The sequence below is a fragment of the Arachis hypogaea genome, chromosome 5, assembly GCF_003086295.3.
Source record: "Arachis hypogaea cultivar Tifrunner chromosome 5, arahy.Tifrunner.gnm2.J5K5, whole genome shotgun sequence".
Classification (NCBI taxonomy): Eukaryota; Viridiplantae; Streptophyta; class Magnoliopsida; order Fabales; family Fabaceae; genus Arachis; species Arachis hypogaea.
Window position 1 is genome coordinate 61,869,367 of NC_092040.1, and position 13,179 is coordinate 61,882,545.

Below are 13,179 nucleotides of genomic sequence, written 5' to 3' on the forward strand. Positions count from 1 at the left end.
TCACATTTGAGAGCTCCAAGTCTATTGGCGCCATTGTTGATGATCACAATTTCGTGCACCATGTTTTTGGCGCCATTGCCGGGGATTGTTCGAGTTTGGACAACTGACGGTTCATCTTGTTGCTCAGATTAGGTAATTTTATTTTCAAAATGTTTTCAAAAATCTTTCAAATTTTTTTTCCTTGTTTTCGTTTTTCAAAAAAAAATAATTTTTGAAAAATCCAAAAAAATTAATAAAATCATAAAAACCAAAAATATTTTGTGTTTCTTGTTTGAGTTTAGTGTCAATTTTTAAGTTTGGTGTCAATTGCATGTTTTTAGAATTTATGCATTTTTTCGAAAAATTCATGCATGGTGTTCTTCATGATCTTCAAGTTGTTCTTGGTAAGTCTTCTTGTTTGATCTTTAAATTTTCTTGTTTTGTGTTTTTTGTTGTTTTTCATATGCATTTTTGCATTCATAGTGTCTAAGCATTGAAAATTTCTAAGTTTGGTGTCTTGCATGTTTTTTTCTTTTCTTAAAAATTTTTCAAAAATAAGTCTTGATGTTCATCTTGATCTTCAAAGTGTTGTTGGTGTTCATCTTGACGTTCATAGTGTTCTTGCATGCATCATGTGTTTTGATTCATAATTTTCATGTTGTGAGTCATTTTTGTGTTTTTCTCTTTCATCATTAAAAAAATTCAAAAAAATCAAAAAAAATATCTTTTCCTTATTTCTCTCATAAAATTCGAAATCTTTGGGTTGACTTAGTCAAAATTTTTTAAAATAAGTTGTTTCTTGTTAGTCAAGTCGATTTCAATTTTAAAAATTTTATCTTTTCAAAACTTTTTCAAAAATCAAATCTTTTTCATTTTTTATTATTTTTCAAAAATTTTAAAAATTGATTTCAAAATCTTCTTCTTAATTTTATTTCATAATTTTTAAAAACTTTACTAATAATTAATGTGATTGATTCAAAAATTTGAAGTTTGTTACTTTCTTGTTAAGAAAGGTTCAATCTTTAAATTCTAGAATCATATCTTTTAGTTTCTTGTTAGTCAAGTAATCAATTTTATTTTTAAAAATCAAATTTCTTTAATTTCCTTTTCAAATCTTTTTTAAAATATCTTTTCAATCATATCTTTTTAATCATATCTTTTTTAAATCATATCTTTTCAAAATCAATTTCAAAATCTTTTCTAACTTCTTATCTTTTCAAAATTGATTTTCAAATCTTTTTCAACTAACTAATTGACTTTTGTTTGTTTCTTATCTTTTTCAAAACCACCTAACTACTTTTCTCTCTCTAATTTTCGAAAATCCCTCACCCTTTTTCAAAATTCTTTTAACTAACTAATTGTTTCAAATTTTAATTTTAATTTTATTTTTTCTCTCAATTTTCGAAAATCACTAACCTTTTTTTCAAAAACAATTTTCGAATTTCTTTCTTCTCTCATCTCTTTCTATTATTTATTCATTTACTAACACTTCTCTTCATCTTAAAATTCGAACCCTCTCTTCCCTTCTGTGTTCGAATTTTCCCCTTCTTCTTCTATTCTTTTCTTCTTCTACTTACATAAAGGAATCTCTCTACTGTGGTAAAGAGGATCCCTATTATTATTTTCTGTTCCCTTCTTTTTCATATGAGCAAGAGCAAGGACAAGAACATTCTTGTTGAAGCAGATTCTGAACCTGAAAGGACTCTGAAGAAGAAACTAAGAGAAGCTAAAATACAATAATCCAGAGAAAACCTTACAAAAATTTTTGAAAAAGAAGAGGAGATGGCAGCCGAAAATAATGACAACAACAATAATACAAGGAGGATGCTTGGTGATTATACTACACCTACTTCTAATTTTTATGGAAGAAGCATCTCAATCCCTACCATTGGAGCAAAAAATTTTGAGCTGAAGCCTCAACTAGTTGCTCTAATGCAACAGAACTGCAAGTTCCATGGACTTTCATCAGAAGATCCCTATCAATTTTTAACTGAATTCTTACAGATTTGTGAGACTGTTAAGACTAATGGAGTAGATCCTGAAGTCTACAGGCTCATGCTTTTCCCTTTTGCTGTAAGAGACAGAGCTAGAACATGGTTGGACTCACAACCTAAAGATAGCCTGGACTCTTGGGATAAGCTGGTCACGGCCTTCTTGGCCAAGTTCTTTCCTCCTCAAAAGCTGAGCAAGCTTAGAGTGGATGTTCAGACCTTCAAGCAAAAAGATGGTGAATCCCTCTATGAAGCTTGGGAAAGATACAAGCAGTTGACCAAAAAGTGTCCTTCTGGCATGCTTTCAAAGTGGACCATTTTAGATATATTCTATGATGGTCTATCTGAGCTTTCTAAGATGTCACTGGACCATTCTGCAGGTGGATCCATTCACCTAAAGAAAATGCCTGCAGAAGCTCAAGAACTCATTGACATGGTTGCAAAAAACCAATTCATGTACACCTCTAAGAGGAATCCTGTGAGTAATGGGATGCTTCAGAGGAAGGGAGTTTTTGAAATTGATGCTCTGAATGCCATATTGGCTCAAAATAAAATGTTGACTCAGCAAGTCAACATGATTTCTCAGAGTCTGAATGGATGGTAAAATGTATCCAACAGTATTAAAGAAGCATCTTCTAAAGAAGAAGCTTATGATTCTGAGAACCCTGCAATGGCAGAGGTGAATTACATGGGTGAACCTTATGGAAACACCTATAATTTCTCATGGAGAAATCATCAAAATTTCTCATGGAAGGATCAACAAAAGCCCCAACAAGGCTTTAATAATGGTGGAAGAAACAGGTTTAGCAATAGCAAGCCTTTTTCATCATCTTCTCAGCAACTGACAGAGAATTCTGAGAAGAGCCCCTCTAGCTTAGCAAACATAGTCTCTGATTTATCTAAGGCCACTTTAAGTTTCATGAATGAAACAAGGTCCTCCATTAGAAACTTGGAGGCACAAGTGGGTCAGCTGAGTAAGAAAATCACTAAAACTCCTCCTAGTACTCTCCCAAGCAATACAGAGGAGAATCCAAAAAGAAAGTGCAAGGCCATTGATATAATCAAAATAGCCGAATCCAAAGAGGAAGGGGAGGACGTGAATCCCAGTGAGGAAGACCTCCTGGGACGTCCTCTGAACAAAAAGGAGTTCCAAACTGAAGAACCTAAGGAATCTGAGGCTCACCTAGAGACCATAGAGATTCCATTGAATCTCCTTTTAACATTCATGAGCTCTGAGAACTATTCTTCCTCTAAAGAGGATGAAGATGTAACTAAAGAGCAAGTTGTTCAATATTTAGGAGACATCATGAAGGTGAATGCCAAGTTATTTGGTAATGAGACTTGGAAAAGTGAACCTCCCTTGCTCATTAGTGAACTAGATACATGGGTTTAACAAACTCTACCTCAAAAGAAACAAGATCCTGGTAAATTCTTAATATCATGTACCATAGGCACCATGACCTTTGAGAAGGCTCTATGTGACCTAGGGTCAGGTATAAATCTTATGCCACTCTCTGTAATGGAGAAGCTGGGGATCTTTGAGGTACAAGCTGTAAGAATCTTATTAGAGATGGCAGACAAGTCAATAAAACAAGCTTATGGATTGGTAGAGGACGTGTTAGTGAAGGTTAAAGGCCTTTACGTCCCTGCTGATTTCATAATCTTAGACACTGGGAAGGATGAGAATGAATCCATCATTCTTGGAAGACCCTTCCTAGCCACAGCAAAAGATGTGATTGATGTTGACAGAGGTGAACTAGTCCTTCAAATGAATGGGGACTACCTTGTGTTTAAAACTCAAGGATCTTCCTCTGCAACCATGAAAAAGAGGCACGATAAGCTTCTCTCAATACAGAGTCAAATAAAGCCCCCACAATTAAACTCTAAGTTTGGTGTTGGGAGGCCACAACCAAACTCTAACTTTGGTGTTGAGCAGTTCCAACAATGCTCTAAACATCTGTGAAGCTCCATGAGAGCTCACTGTCAAGCTATTGACATTAAAGAAGCGCTTATTGGGAGGCAACCCAATTTTTATTTATATATATTTCTATTGTTCTTTTATGTTTTATTAGGTTTATGATCATGTGGAGTCACAAAACAATTGCAAAAAATAAAAACAGAATAAAAAATAGCAGAAGAAATAGCACACCTTGGAGGAAGAGCCTACTGGCGTTTAAACGCCAGTAAGGAGCATCTGGCTGGCATTCAACGCCAGAACAGAGCATGAAGCTGGCGTTGAAGGCCAGAAATAAGCAGCAGTCTGGCATTTAAACGCCAGGATTACACCCTGAGGAGAGTTGGCATTAAACGCCAGAAACAAGCATGGAAGTGGCGTTCAACGCTAGAAACATGCTGCAGATTGGCGTTGAACGCCCAAAACAAGCATGGATGTGGCGTTTAATGCTAGAAACATGCTGCAGTCTGGCGTTAAACGCCAGGATTGCATATAAAGGGCATTTTATACACCTAAAGGGTGCAGGGATGAGAAATCCTTGACACCTCAGGATCTGTGGACCCCACAGGATCCCCACCTACCTTCTCCCTCTCTCTCACACCTTTTCATAACACTCTTCCCCATAAACCCCACCTACCTTCAAATTCAAAATCTCTTTCCCACCCAAACCCACCCTAAATGACCGAACCCTAACCCCTCTCCCTCCACTATATAAACCCCTCTATCCTTCTTCATTTTCACACATCACTACCCTCTCTTATCTCCCTTGGCTGAATACATATCTCTCTCCCTCTCCTACATATCTTCTTCTTCTTCATCATCTATTCTTTCTTCTTTTGCTCGAGGATGAGCAACATTCTAAGTTTGGTGTGGTAAAAGCATAGCTTTTTGTTTTTCCATAACCATTTATGGCACCTAAGGCCGGAGAAACCTCTAGAATGAGGAAAGGGAAGACAAAAGCTTTCACCTCCGAGTCATGGGAGATGGAGAGATTCATCTCAAAAGCCCATTGATGAGCGGATAATTTATACGTTTTTTGGCATTGTTTTTAGATTGTTTTTAGTAGGATCTAGCTACTTTTAGGGATTTTTCATTAGTTTTTATCCTAAATTCACATTTCTGGACTTTACTATGAGTTTGTGTATTTTCTATGATTTCAGGTATTTTCTGGCTGAAATTGAGGAACCTGAGCAAAACTCTAATAGAAGGCTGACAAAGGACTGCTGATGCTGTTGGATTCTGACCTCCCTGGACTCGAAATAGATTTTCTGGAGCTACAGAACTCCAAATGGCGTGCTCTTAACGGCGTTGGAAAGTAGACATCCAGAGCTTTCCAGGAATATTTAATGGTTTATACTTTATTTGAGATTAGATGACGAAAAACTGGCGTTCAACGCCAATTCCATGCTGCATTCTAGAGTCAAACGCCAGAAACACATCACGAACTAGAGTTAAACGCCAAAAACACGTTACAACTTGGTGTTTAACTCCAAGAGAAGCCTCTGCACATGTAAAGCTCAAGCTCAGCCTAAGCACACACCAAGTGGGCCCCGGAAGTGGATTTCTGCATCAATTACTTACTTCTGTAAACCCTAGTAGCTAGTCTAGTATAAATAGGACATTTTACTATTGTATTAGACATCTTGGTTTTAGTCTTTGATCTCTGGATTGTATTTTGATCCTTTGATCATGTTTTGGAGGCTGGCCTCTCGGCCAGGCCTGGACCACCATCACTTATGTATTTTCAATGGTGGAATTTCTACACACCATAGATTAAGGGTGTGGAGCTCTGCTGTACCTCGAGTTTTAATGAAATTACTACTATTTTCTATTCAATTCGGCTTATTCTTATTCTAAGATATTCGTTGCACTTCACCATGACGAATGTGATGACCCGTGACACTCATCATCATTCTCACCTATGAACGCGTGACTGACAACCACTTCCGTTCTACCTTAGACTAAACGCATATCTCTTGGATTCCTTGATCAGAATCTTCGTGGTATAAGCTAGAATTGTTGGCGGCATTTATGAGAATCCAAAAAGTCTAAACCTTGTCTGTGGTATTCCGAGTAGGATTCAGGCATTGAATGGCTCTGACGAGCTTCAAACTCGTGATTGTTGGGCGTGATGAGAAACGCAAAAGAATTAATGGATTCTATTCCGACATGATCGAGAACCGACAGATGATTAGTCATGCTGTGACAAGAGCATTTGGACCTTTTCCACTGAGAGGATGGGATGTAGCCATTGACAACGGTGATGCTCTACATACAGCTTGCCATGGAAAGGAGTAAGAAGGATTGAAGGAAGGCAGAGGAAAGCAGAGATCCAACAGGGACAAAGCATCTCCATACACTTATCTGAAATTCTCACCAATGATTTACATAAGTATTTCTATCTTTATTTTCTATTTATTTATTATTACTATTCGAAAATTTCATAACCATTTATTATCTGCCTAACTGAGATTTACAAGATGACCATATCTTACTTCATACCAACAATCTCCGTGGGATCAACCCTTACTCACGTAAGGTTTATTACTTGGACGACCTAGTGCACTTGCTGGTTAGTTGTGCGAAGTTGTGAAGAAAGTGCTGAGTTAATAGATGCGCACACCAAGTTGAATGCCATTGTTAGAGATCATAATTTCGTGCACCAAGTTTTTGGCACGGTTGCCGGGGATTGTTTGAGTTTGGATAACTGACGGTTCATCTTGTTGCTCAGATTAGGTAATTTTCTTTTTGTTTTATTTTCGAAAAAAAAATTTCAAAAATCTTTCAAAAATTTATCACCTGTTTTCGAAAATTTTCAGAGTTTTTAAGAATGAATTCTAGAGTTTCATGTAATATGTTGAAGCCTGGTTGGCTGTATAGCCATGTCTAATTCTTGGACTGGAGCTTTAGACTAACATTACATGATTCTTGGAAATCTAATTGAGGACTTTGGATTCATTACTTCCTTTTTCCAGAATATGTTTTCGAAAAATATAAAATAAAACCCAAAAAAATTTTATAAAATCATAAAAACCAAAAATATTTTGTGTTTCTTGTTTGAGTCTAGTGTCAATTTTTAAGTTTGGTGTCAATTGCATGTTTTCAAAAACTTTTGTATTTTTCAAAAATTCATGCATGTGTTCTTCATGATCTTCAAGTTGTTCTTGATAAGTCTTCTTGTTTGATCTTTAAATTTTCTTGTTTTGTGTCTTTAGTTGTTTTTCATATGCATTCTTGCATTCATAGTGTCTAAACATGAAAAATTTCTAAGTTTGGTGTCTTGCATGTTTTTCTTTTCTTTAAAATTTTTCAAAAATAAGTCTTGATGTTCATCTTGATCTTCAAAGTGTTCTTAGTGTTCATCTTGACATTCATAGTGTTCTTACATGCATCATTGGTTTTGATCCAAAAATTTTCATGTTTTGGGTCATATTGGTGTTTTCCTTTCTCCTCATTAAAAATTCAAAAAATCAAAAAATATCTTTTCCTTATTTTTTTCAAAATTTCGAAAATTTGAGTTGACTTAGTCAAAATTTTTTAAAACTTAGCTATTTCTTATAAGTCAAGTCAAATTTTTAATTTTAAAAATCTTATCTTTTCAAAATCTTTTTCAAAAATCAAATCTTTTTCATTTTTTCTATTATTTTTGAAAATTTTTAAAATTTATTTTCAAAATCTTTTTCTTATCTTTATTTCAAAATTTCGAAAACTTTACTAACAATTAATGTGATTGATTCAAAAATTTGAAGTTTGTTACTTTCTTGTTAAGAAAGGTTCAATCTTTAAATTCTAGAATCATATCTTTTAGTTTCTTGTTAATCAAGTAATCAATTTTAATTTTAAATTAAATCTTTTTCAAAATATCTTTTCAATCATATCTTTTTCAAAAATCAATTTCAAAATCTTTTCTAACTTCTTATTTTTTCAAAATTGATTTTCAAATCTTTTTCAACCAACTAATTGACTTTTTGTTTGTTTCTTATCTTTTTCAAAACCATCTAACTACTTTTCTCTCTAAATTTTTGAAAAACATCTCCCTTTTTTTCAAAATCCTTTTAATTAATTAATTGTTTCAAATTTTAATTTTATTTTTATTTCTTCTCTTAATTTTTGAAAATCACTAACCCTTTTTCAAAATTTATTTTCGAAATTCTCTCCCTCTCATCTTCTTCTATTTATTTATTTATTTACTAAGACTTCTCTTCATTTCAAGAATTCGAACCTATCTTCCCCCTTGTGTTTGGATTCTTAACTCTTTTCCTTCTTCTATTCCTTTCTTCTTCTACTAACATAAAGGAATCTCTATACTGTGACATAGAGGATTCCTCTTCCTTTTCTGTTCTCTTCTTTTTCATATGAGCAGGAACAAGGAAAAAGGTATTCTTGTTGAAGCTGATCCTGAACCTGAAAAGACTCTGAAGAGGAAACTGAGAGAAGCTAAAATACAACAATCCAGAGACAACCTTACTGAAATTTTTGAACAAGAAAAGGATATGGCAGCCGAACCCAACAACAATAATGCAAGGAGGATGCTTGGTAATTATACTACACCTACTTCCATGTTTGATGGAAGAAGCATCTCAATCGCTGCCATTGGAGCAAATAATTTTGAGTTGAAACCTCAACTAGTTGCTCTAATGCAACAAAACTGCAAGTTCCATGGGCTTCCATTAGAAGATCCCTACCAGTTTTTAACTGAGTTCTTGCAGATCTGTGAGACTGTTAAGACTAATGGAGTAGATCCTGAAGTCTACAGGCTCATGCTTTTCCCTTTTGCTGTAAGAGACAGAGCTAGAACATGGTTGGACTCACAACCTGAAGATAGCCTGGACTCTTGGGATAAGCTGGTCACAGCCTTCTTGGCTAAGTTCTTTCCTCCTCAAAAGCTGAGCAAGCTTAGAGTGGATGTTCAAACTTTCAAACAGAAAGATGGTGAATCCCTCTATGAAGCTTGGGAAAGATACAAGCAGATGACCAAAAGGTGTCCTGCTGACATGCTTTCAGAGTGGACCATTTTGGATATATTCTATTATGGTCTATCTGAATTTTCCAAGATGTCACTGGACCATTCTGCTGGTGGATCCATTCACCTAAAGAAAACGCCTACAGAAGCTCAAGAGCTTATTGACATGGTTACAAATAACCAGTTCATGTACACTTCTGAGATGAAGTCCGTGAATAATAGGACGCCTCAGAAGAAGGGAGTTCTTGAAATTGATGCTCTGAATTCCATATTGGCTCAAAACAAAATGTTGACTCAGAAAGTCAACATGATTTCTCAAAGTCTGAATGGATGGCAAAATGCATCCAACAGTACTCAGAAGATGCTTATGATCCTGAGAACCCTGCAATGGCAGAGGTAAATTACATGGGTGAACCTTATGGAAATACCTATAATTCATCATGGAAAAATCGTTCAAATTTCTCATGGAAGGATCAAAAAAAGCCTCAACAAGGCTTTAATAATGGTGGAAGAGGTCAGGATGATAGCTTTGGCAATTTTTTCAGTTTCTTGTATTCCTTCCACTTTTGCATGCTTCCTTTTCATCCTCTGAGCCATTCCTGCCCTGTAATCCCTGAAATCACTTAACGCACATATAACAGTATCGAATGGTAATAAGAGATGATTAAAATACACAAATTAAAGACTCTAGGAAGCAAGTTTTCAATCATAGAACAAATTCTGGGAAGGAATTGTAAAACATGCAATTAGTATGAATAAGTGTGCAAAGACTTGATAAAAACCACTCAATTGAGCATAAGATAGACCATAAAATAGTGGTTTATCACCACCACAACATGTCTATGAACCCCCTCCTCAACATAACTTTGAACCACCATACTCACAAGCCCTTTTTCACCATTCACCTCCATATGACCCTAACCCATATCCACCATACCAACCACCTTTTGAGTCAAATAAACCATACATAGAACCACCCCCACTCCGACACAATTACTCTCATGAGCCACCACCTCAATATTCACCACCTCCATGCCTTTACCGAGAAGAACCACCTTCCTACCATACACCCTTTCTCCAAAATAATGAACCCTCCTATCCACCCCAACCTCCAATAGATGACAACACCCTAGGTGTTATTCACCAAGGGCAAACAGAGCTTCATACCACACTTGCCTCTATCACTAGTCTCACCTCTACTCTTCAAGATCTTATATCCCACATGGACCGATCCTCCACCTCGAATACTCAACCCTCAAGCTCTAGTGCACTTCCAGTTTAACCACATAATAATCTTTCCATCCCATCACCACCCTCCATAGAAGAGCACCCACATCCACCAATCCAAGAGCAACATGATCCCAATTAATATTGACATGGAATAAGAAAGAAGGGATCGTCTTAGGGACGCAATTGCAATGGATCGGTTACACGCGGCCTTATTTCCAGAGGAGCAAGAGGAGGCCCAAAATGTGGAGGTAGGAGAGACCTTTGAAGATGAAGGAGTAGTTGAAGGAAGTTGTCATAGAAAGGAAATCATCAAGGAGGAGTATGATGTTATGCTAAAACAAGTGGAGGAAGCCGTAATTATTGAAGAGGAAGAAGTGGTTGAAGACTTAGGAGATGCTGAACCTCCATGGGAATGTCAAGTTATAGAGCCTCCTTCAAGGACGTTTGTTGATGTTGAGGAGGGTGTACAACCTCCAAGGCGTACCATGGTTGAAGACCTTAAAGAGGTCGATCAAGAGATGTATTTAATTATTGATGAATCCTTCTCTACAATTGAATCTTCTTCCATTGGACTTGATATAGAGATTCAATAAGAAAAAGCACAATGTCCCATGCCCTTGGTAAGCAATGAAGATGAGATTGAATTGGAAGAAAGCTACTAAGAGGAAGAGGTTGAAATTGAAGAAGCTTGCAAAGAGGTAGAAAAATTCAAAGAAGAGCACAAGGGAGTGGAACCTGCAAGATCATTAGAAACACCTCTCCCAAGGCCATTACCGTCCAACACAACGTTCAAGTGGGTAAAATTCTTATCCTTGACCTTTACTTTCCCATTTGAATATGGGCTACTGGAGACAGATGGTCAACTTAGAGCTCTCTGTGGCTTTAAGAGTAAGATGGAGATTGTCAGTGGCAAGAGTTGTCCTGCAAGGTTCAATATGGTTGAAAGTTCAAAGTCTAAATGCAAGGGTTGGTGTAGAGATCGATTGAATGGGTCTCGAAAGTTGTTTGGCCGCTTCAGTGAGAATTTAGATTCCTTGCCACCCGGTTGGAACAATGGGGATCAATACAAAGACGGGTGCAAAAGCAAGGTTTGAGACCCCGGAATTCATTCTAGCAATCAACACTCTTGGGGTCTTGTCACTTGCTTCAACTTGCTTGAAGGCGTTATGCGCCTAGTTTGGGATCCCGGAGGCTATTGGAATTGCAAACATTGGTGGGAATTCCTGGAAGAGTTCAAGCATAAGCCGCCCTGACAAGGAGCTCACCAAATGTCCAACATAAGGACTTTAACTAAAAGTGCTAGGTGGGAGACAAACCCACCATGGTATGATTGTTCTTTTTTCTCTTCTTAGTTTTCTTTTTCAGTGACTCTTCCCATTATTAGTACATATAGTTTGCATCTTCATCTGCATATTGCATAAAAAAATTAAATAATAATAAAAAAATAAAAAAATAAAAAATTTTGAGAAAAATAGGACAGAAAGTTGCGTGGGAGCTGTGCAGGAAGTGTGCTTTACGCACAAACAACACCACGTGCATGTGTACTCCACGCGTGCCCGTCAATTACGGTTTTGGCAAACCACGCGTACGCGTCGGTGACGCGCACGCGTGGCAATGAAAATTGACGTAAAAAGGTGTTTGGCTGAAAGTTGTGACGGCCTCGCACTGGCATCGTGCTGGAAGCACAAATTCACCCACGCGTACGCATCACTTTCACTTTATGGTCATCCACGCGTGCGCGTGCTTGATGTGCACGCGTCGTATGCAATTTTGGCCACAGCACAAAGCAAACAGAGAGTTGTGCATGCGCGGGGATGGCTCGCGCATCTAGCTTGACGAGTGGTCAGGCGTACGTGTGACCGACACTTACGCGTTATTTGTGATTCTGCTCACCCACGCGTACGCGTCGCGTCCCGATTTCCATCTTTCTCCTTTCTTCTCTCCTTTATTATTCTTTCCTCCTTCATTTTTTCTTCTTTTTCTTCTCCCTTTCTTTTCTTATTCTTTGTCCTTTTCTTTGGTGTTGACTTTTCTTGCTCAACTATTGCATATTTCTTGCATTATTTTGGGTGCTCCTTGACTTGTTTGCTATTTAGTTGCCATGCACTATGCTTCTATTATTTTCTCACTTTCATGTTGTAGCTACCATGTAGTTGAGATCCTCATTATTTGGCATTAACCCATATATGTTTTATTTCTTTTCATATCTTTGCTTGTTTGTTCTTTTCCTTACTTTTTCTCTTCTTTCAGGATGGCCACCAAGAGAGAAAAGGAAAAGTTTCTAACTGGAGTAATAAACAAGTCTGCTACAGAATCTTTAGAGAAAAGCATCAGTTAGAGCAACCCGCCCACTTGCGCATCTCAGCATGCACCGAGGACGGTGTAATCTTTAAGTATGGGGAGGTCGATACCGACTCCCGCGGGTTAGTTAGTTCTTTCTCAACACCAATGTGGGATTTCCTTTGTTAGTTTATTGTTGCATTTGCATGTTTGATTACATGTTTGTTACATTTTGTGTATATTTGACCACTACTTGGTTGAAATGATGAACTCTTTTCCAAGAAATTATCTTATAGCATTTCACTAACTTGAATTAAAATTTTTGTTAAACTTGTTTGAAGAAATGTATTTTGGAACATGGTTTAGAGCTCAAACACACGGCCTTGTAAGATTTTGAGCCTATTTGATTGGTTGCATCTTATCAACCAATATTTTATTTTTGGTGTGTGTTGTTCTCTCTATAATTGTAATCTATGTCTTGCTCAATTCTATTTTTTCAAGGTTTAATGTATGCATACACTTATATGATTGAGGCCTTTATTTCACTATTGCTCACATACCCATATGGCCTTAACCTTTTCATTATCCCTTGCAAACCAAAGTTAAGCCTATTTTACCCTCTTTGTTCCTTACTTTAGCACATCATTAACTCTAAGCGGAAAACAATAATGTCCGTAATTTTAATCCTTGATTAGCTTAGACTAGTGAGATTGCTCATGAATTAAGTGTGGAGAAGTTGGGTTTGAAAACATTTGGTTTGAGAATTGGGTGTTGTGTATTCT

At 36.8% G+C, this 13,179-nt stretch overlaps 2 non-coding genes across 2 annotated transcripts; both read right to left on the reverse strand.

Annotated features, from left to right (window-relative positions):
• Window positions 1–2,166: 2,166 nt before the first annotated feature.
• LOC112804681 (small nucleolar RNA R71) lies at window positions 2,167–2,270 on the reverse strand. Its single transcript, XR_003203294.1, has one exon. It is a non-coding gene; the product is annotated as a small nucleolar RNA R71 (small nucleolar RNA).
• Window positions 2,271–8,816: 6,546 nt separating this feature from the next.
• On the reverse strand, window positions 8,817–8,924 carry LOC112804734 (small nucleolar RNA R71). The gene has a single exon (XR_003203351.1). It is a non-coding gene; the product is annotated as a small nucleolar RNA R71 (small nucleolar RNA).
• Between the last annotated feature and the right edge of the window lie 4,255 nt (window positions 8,925–13,179).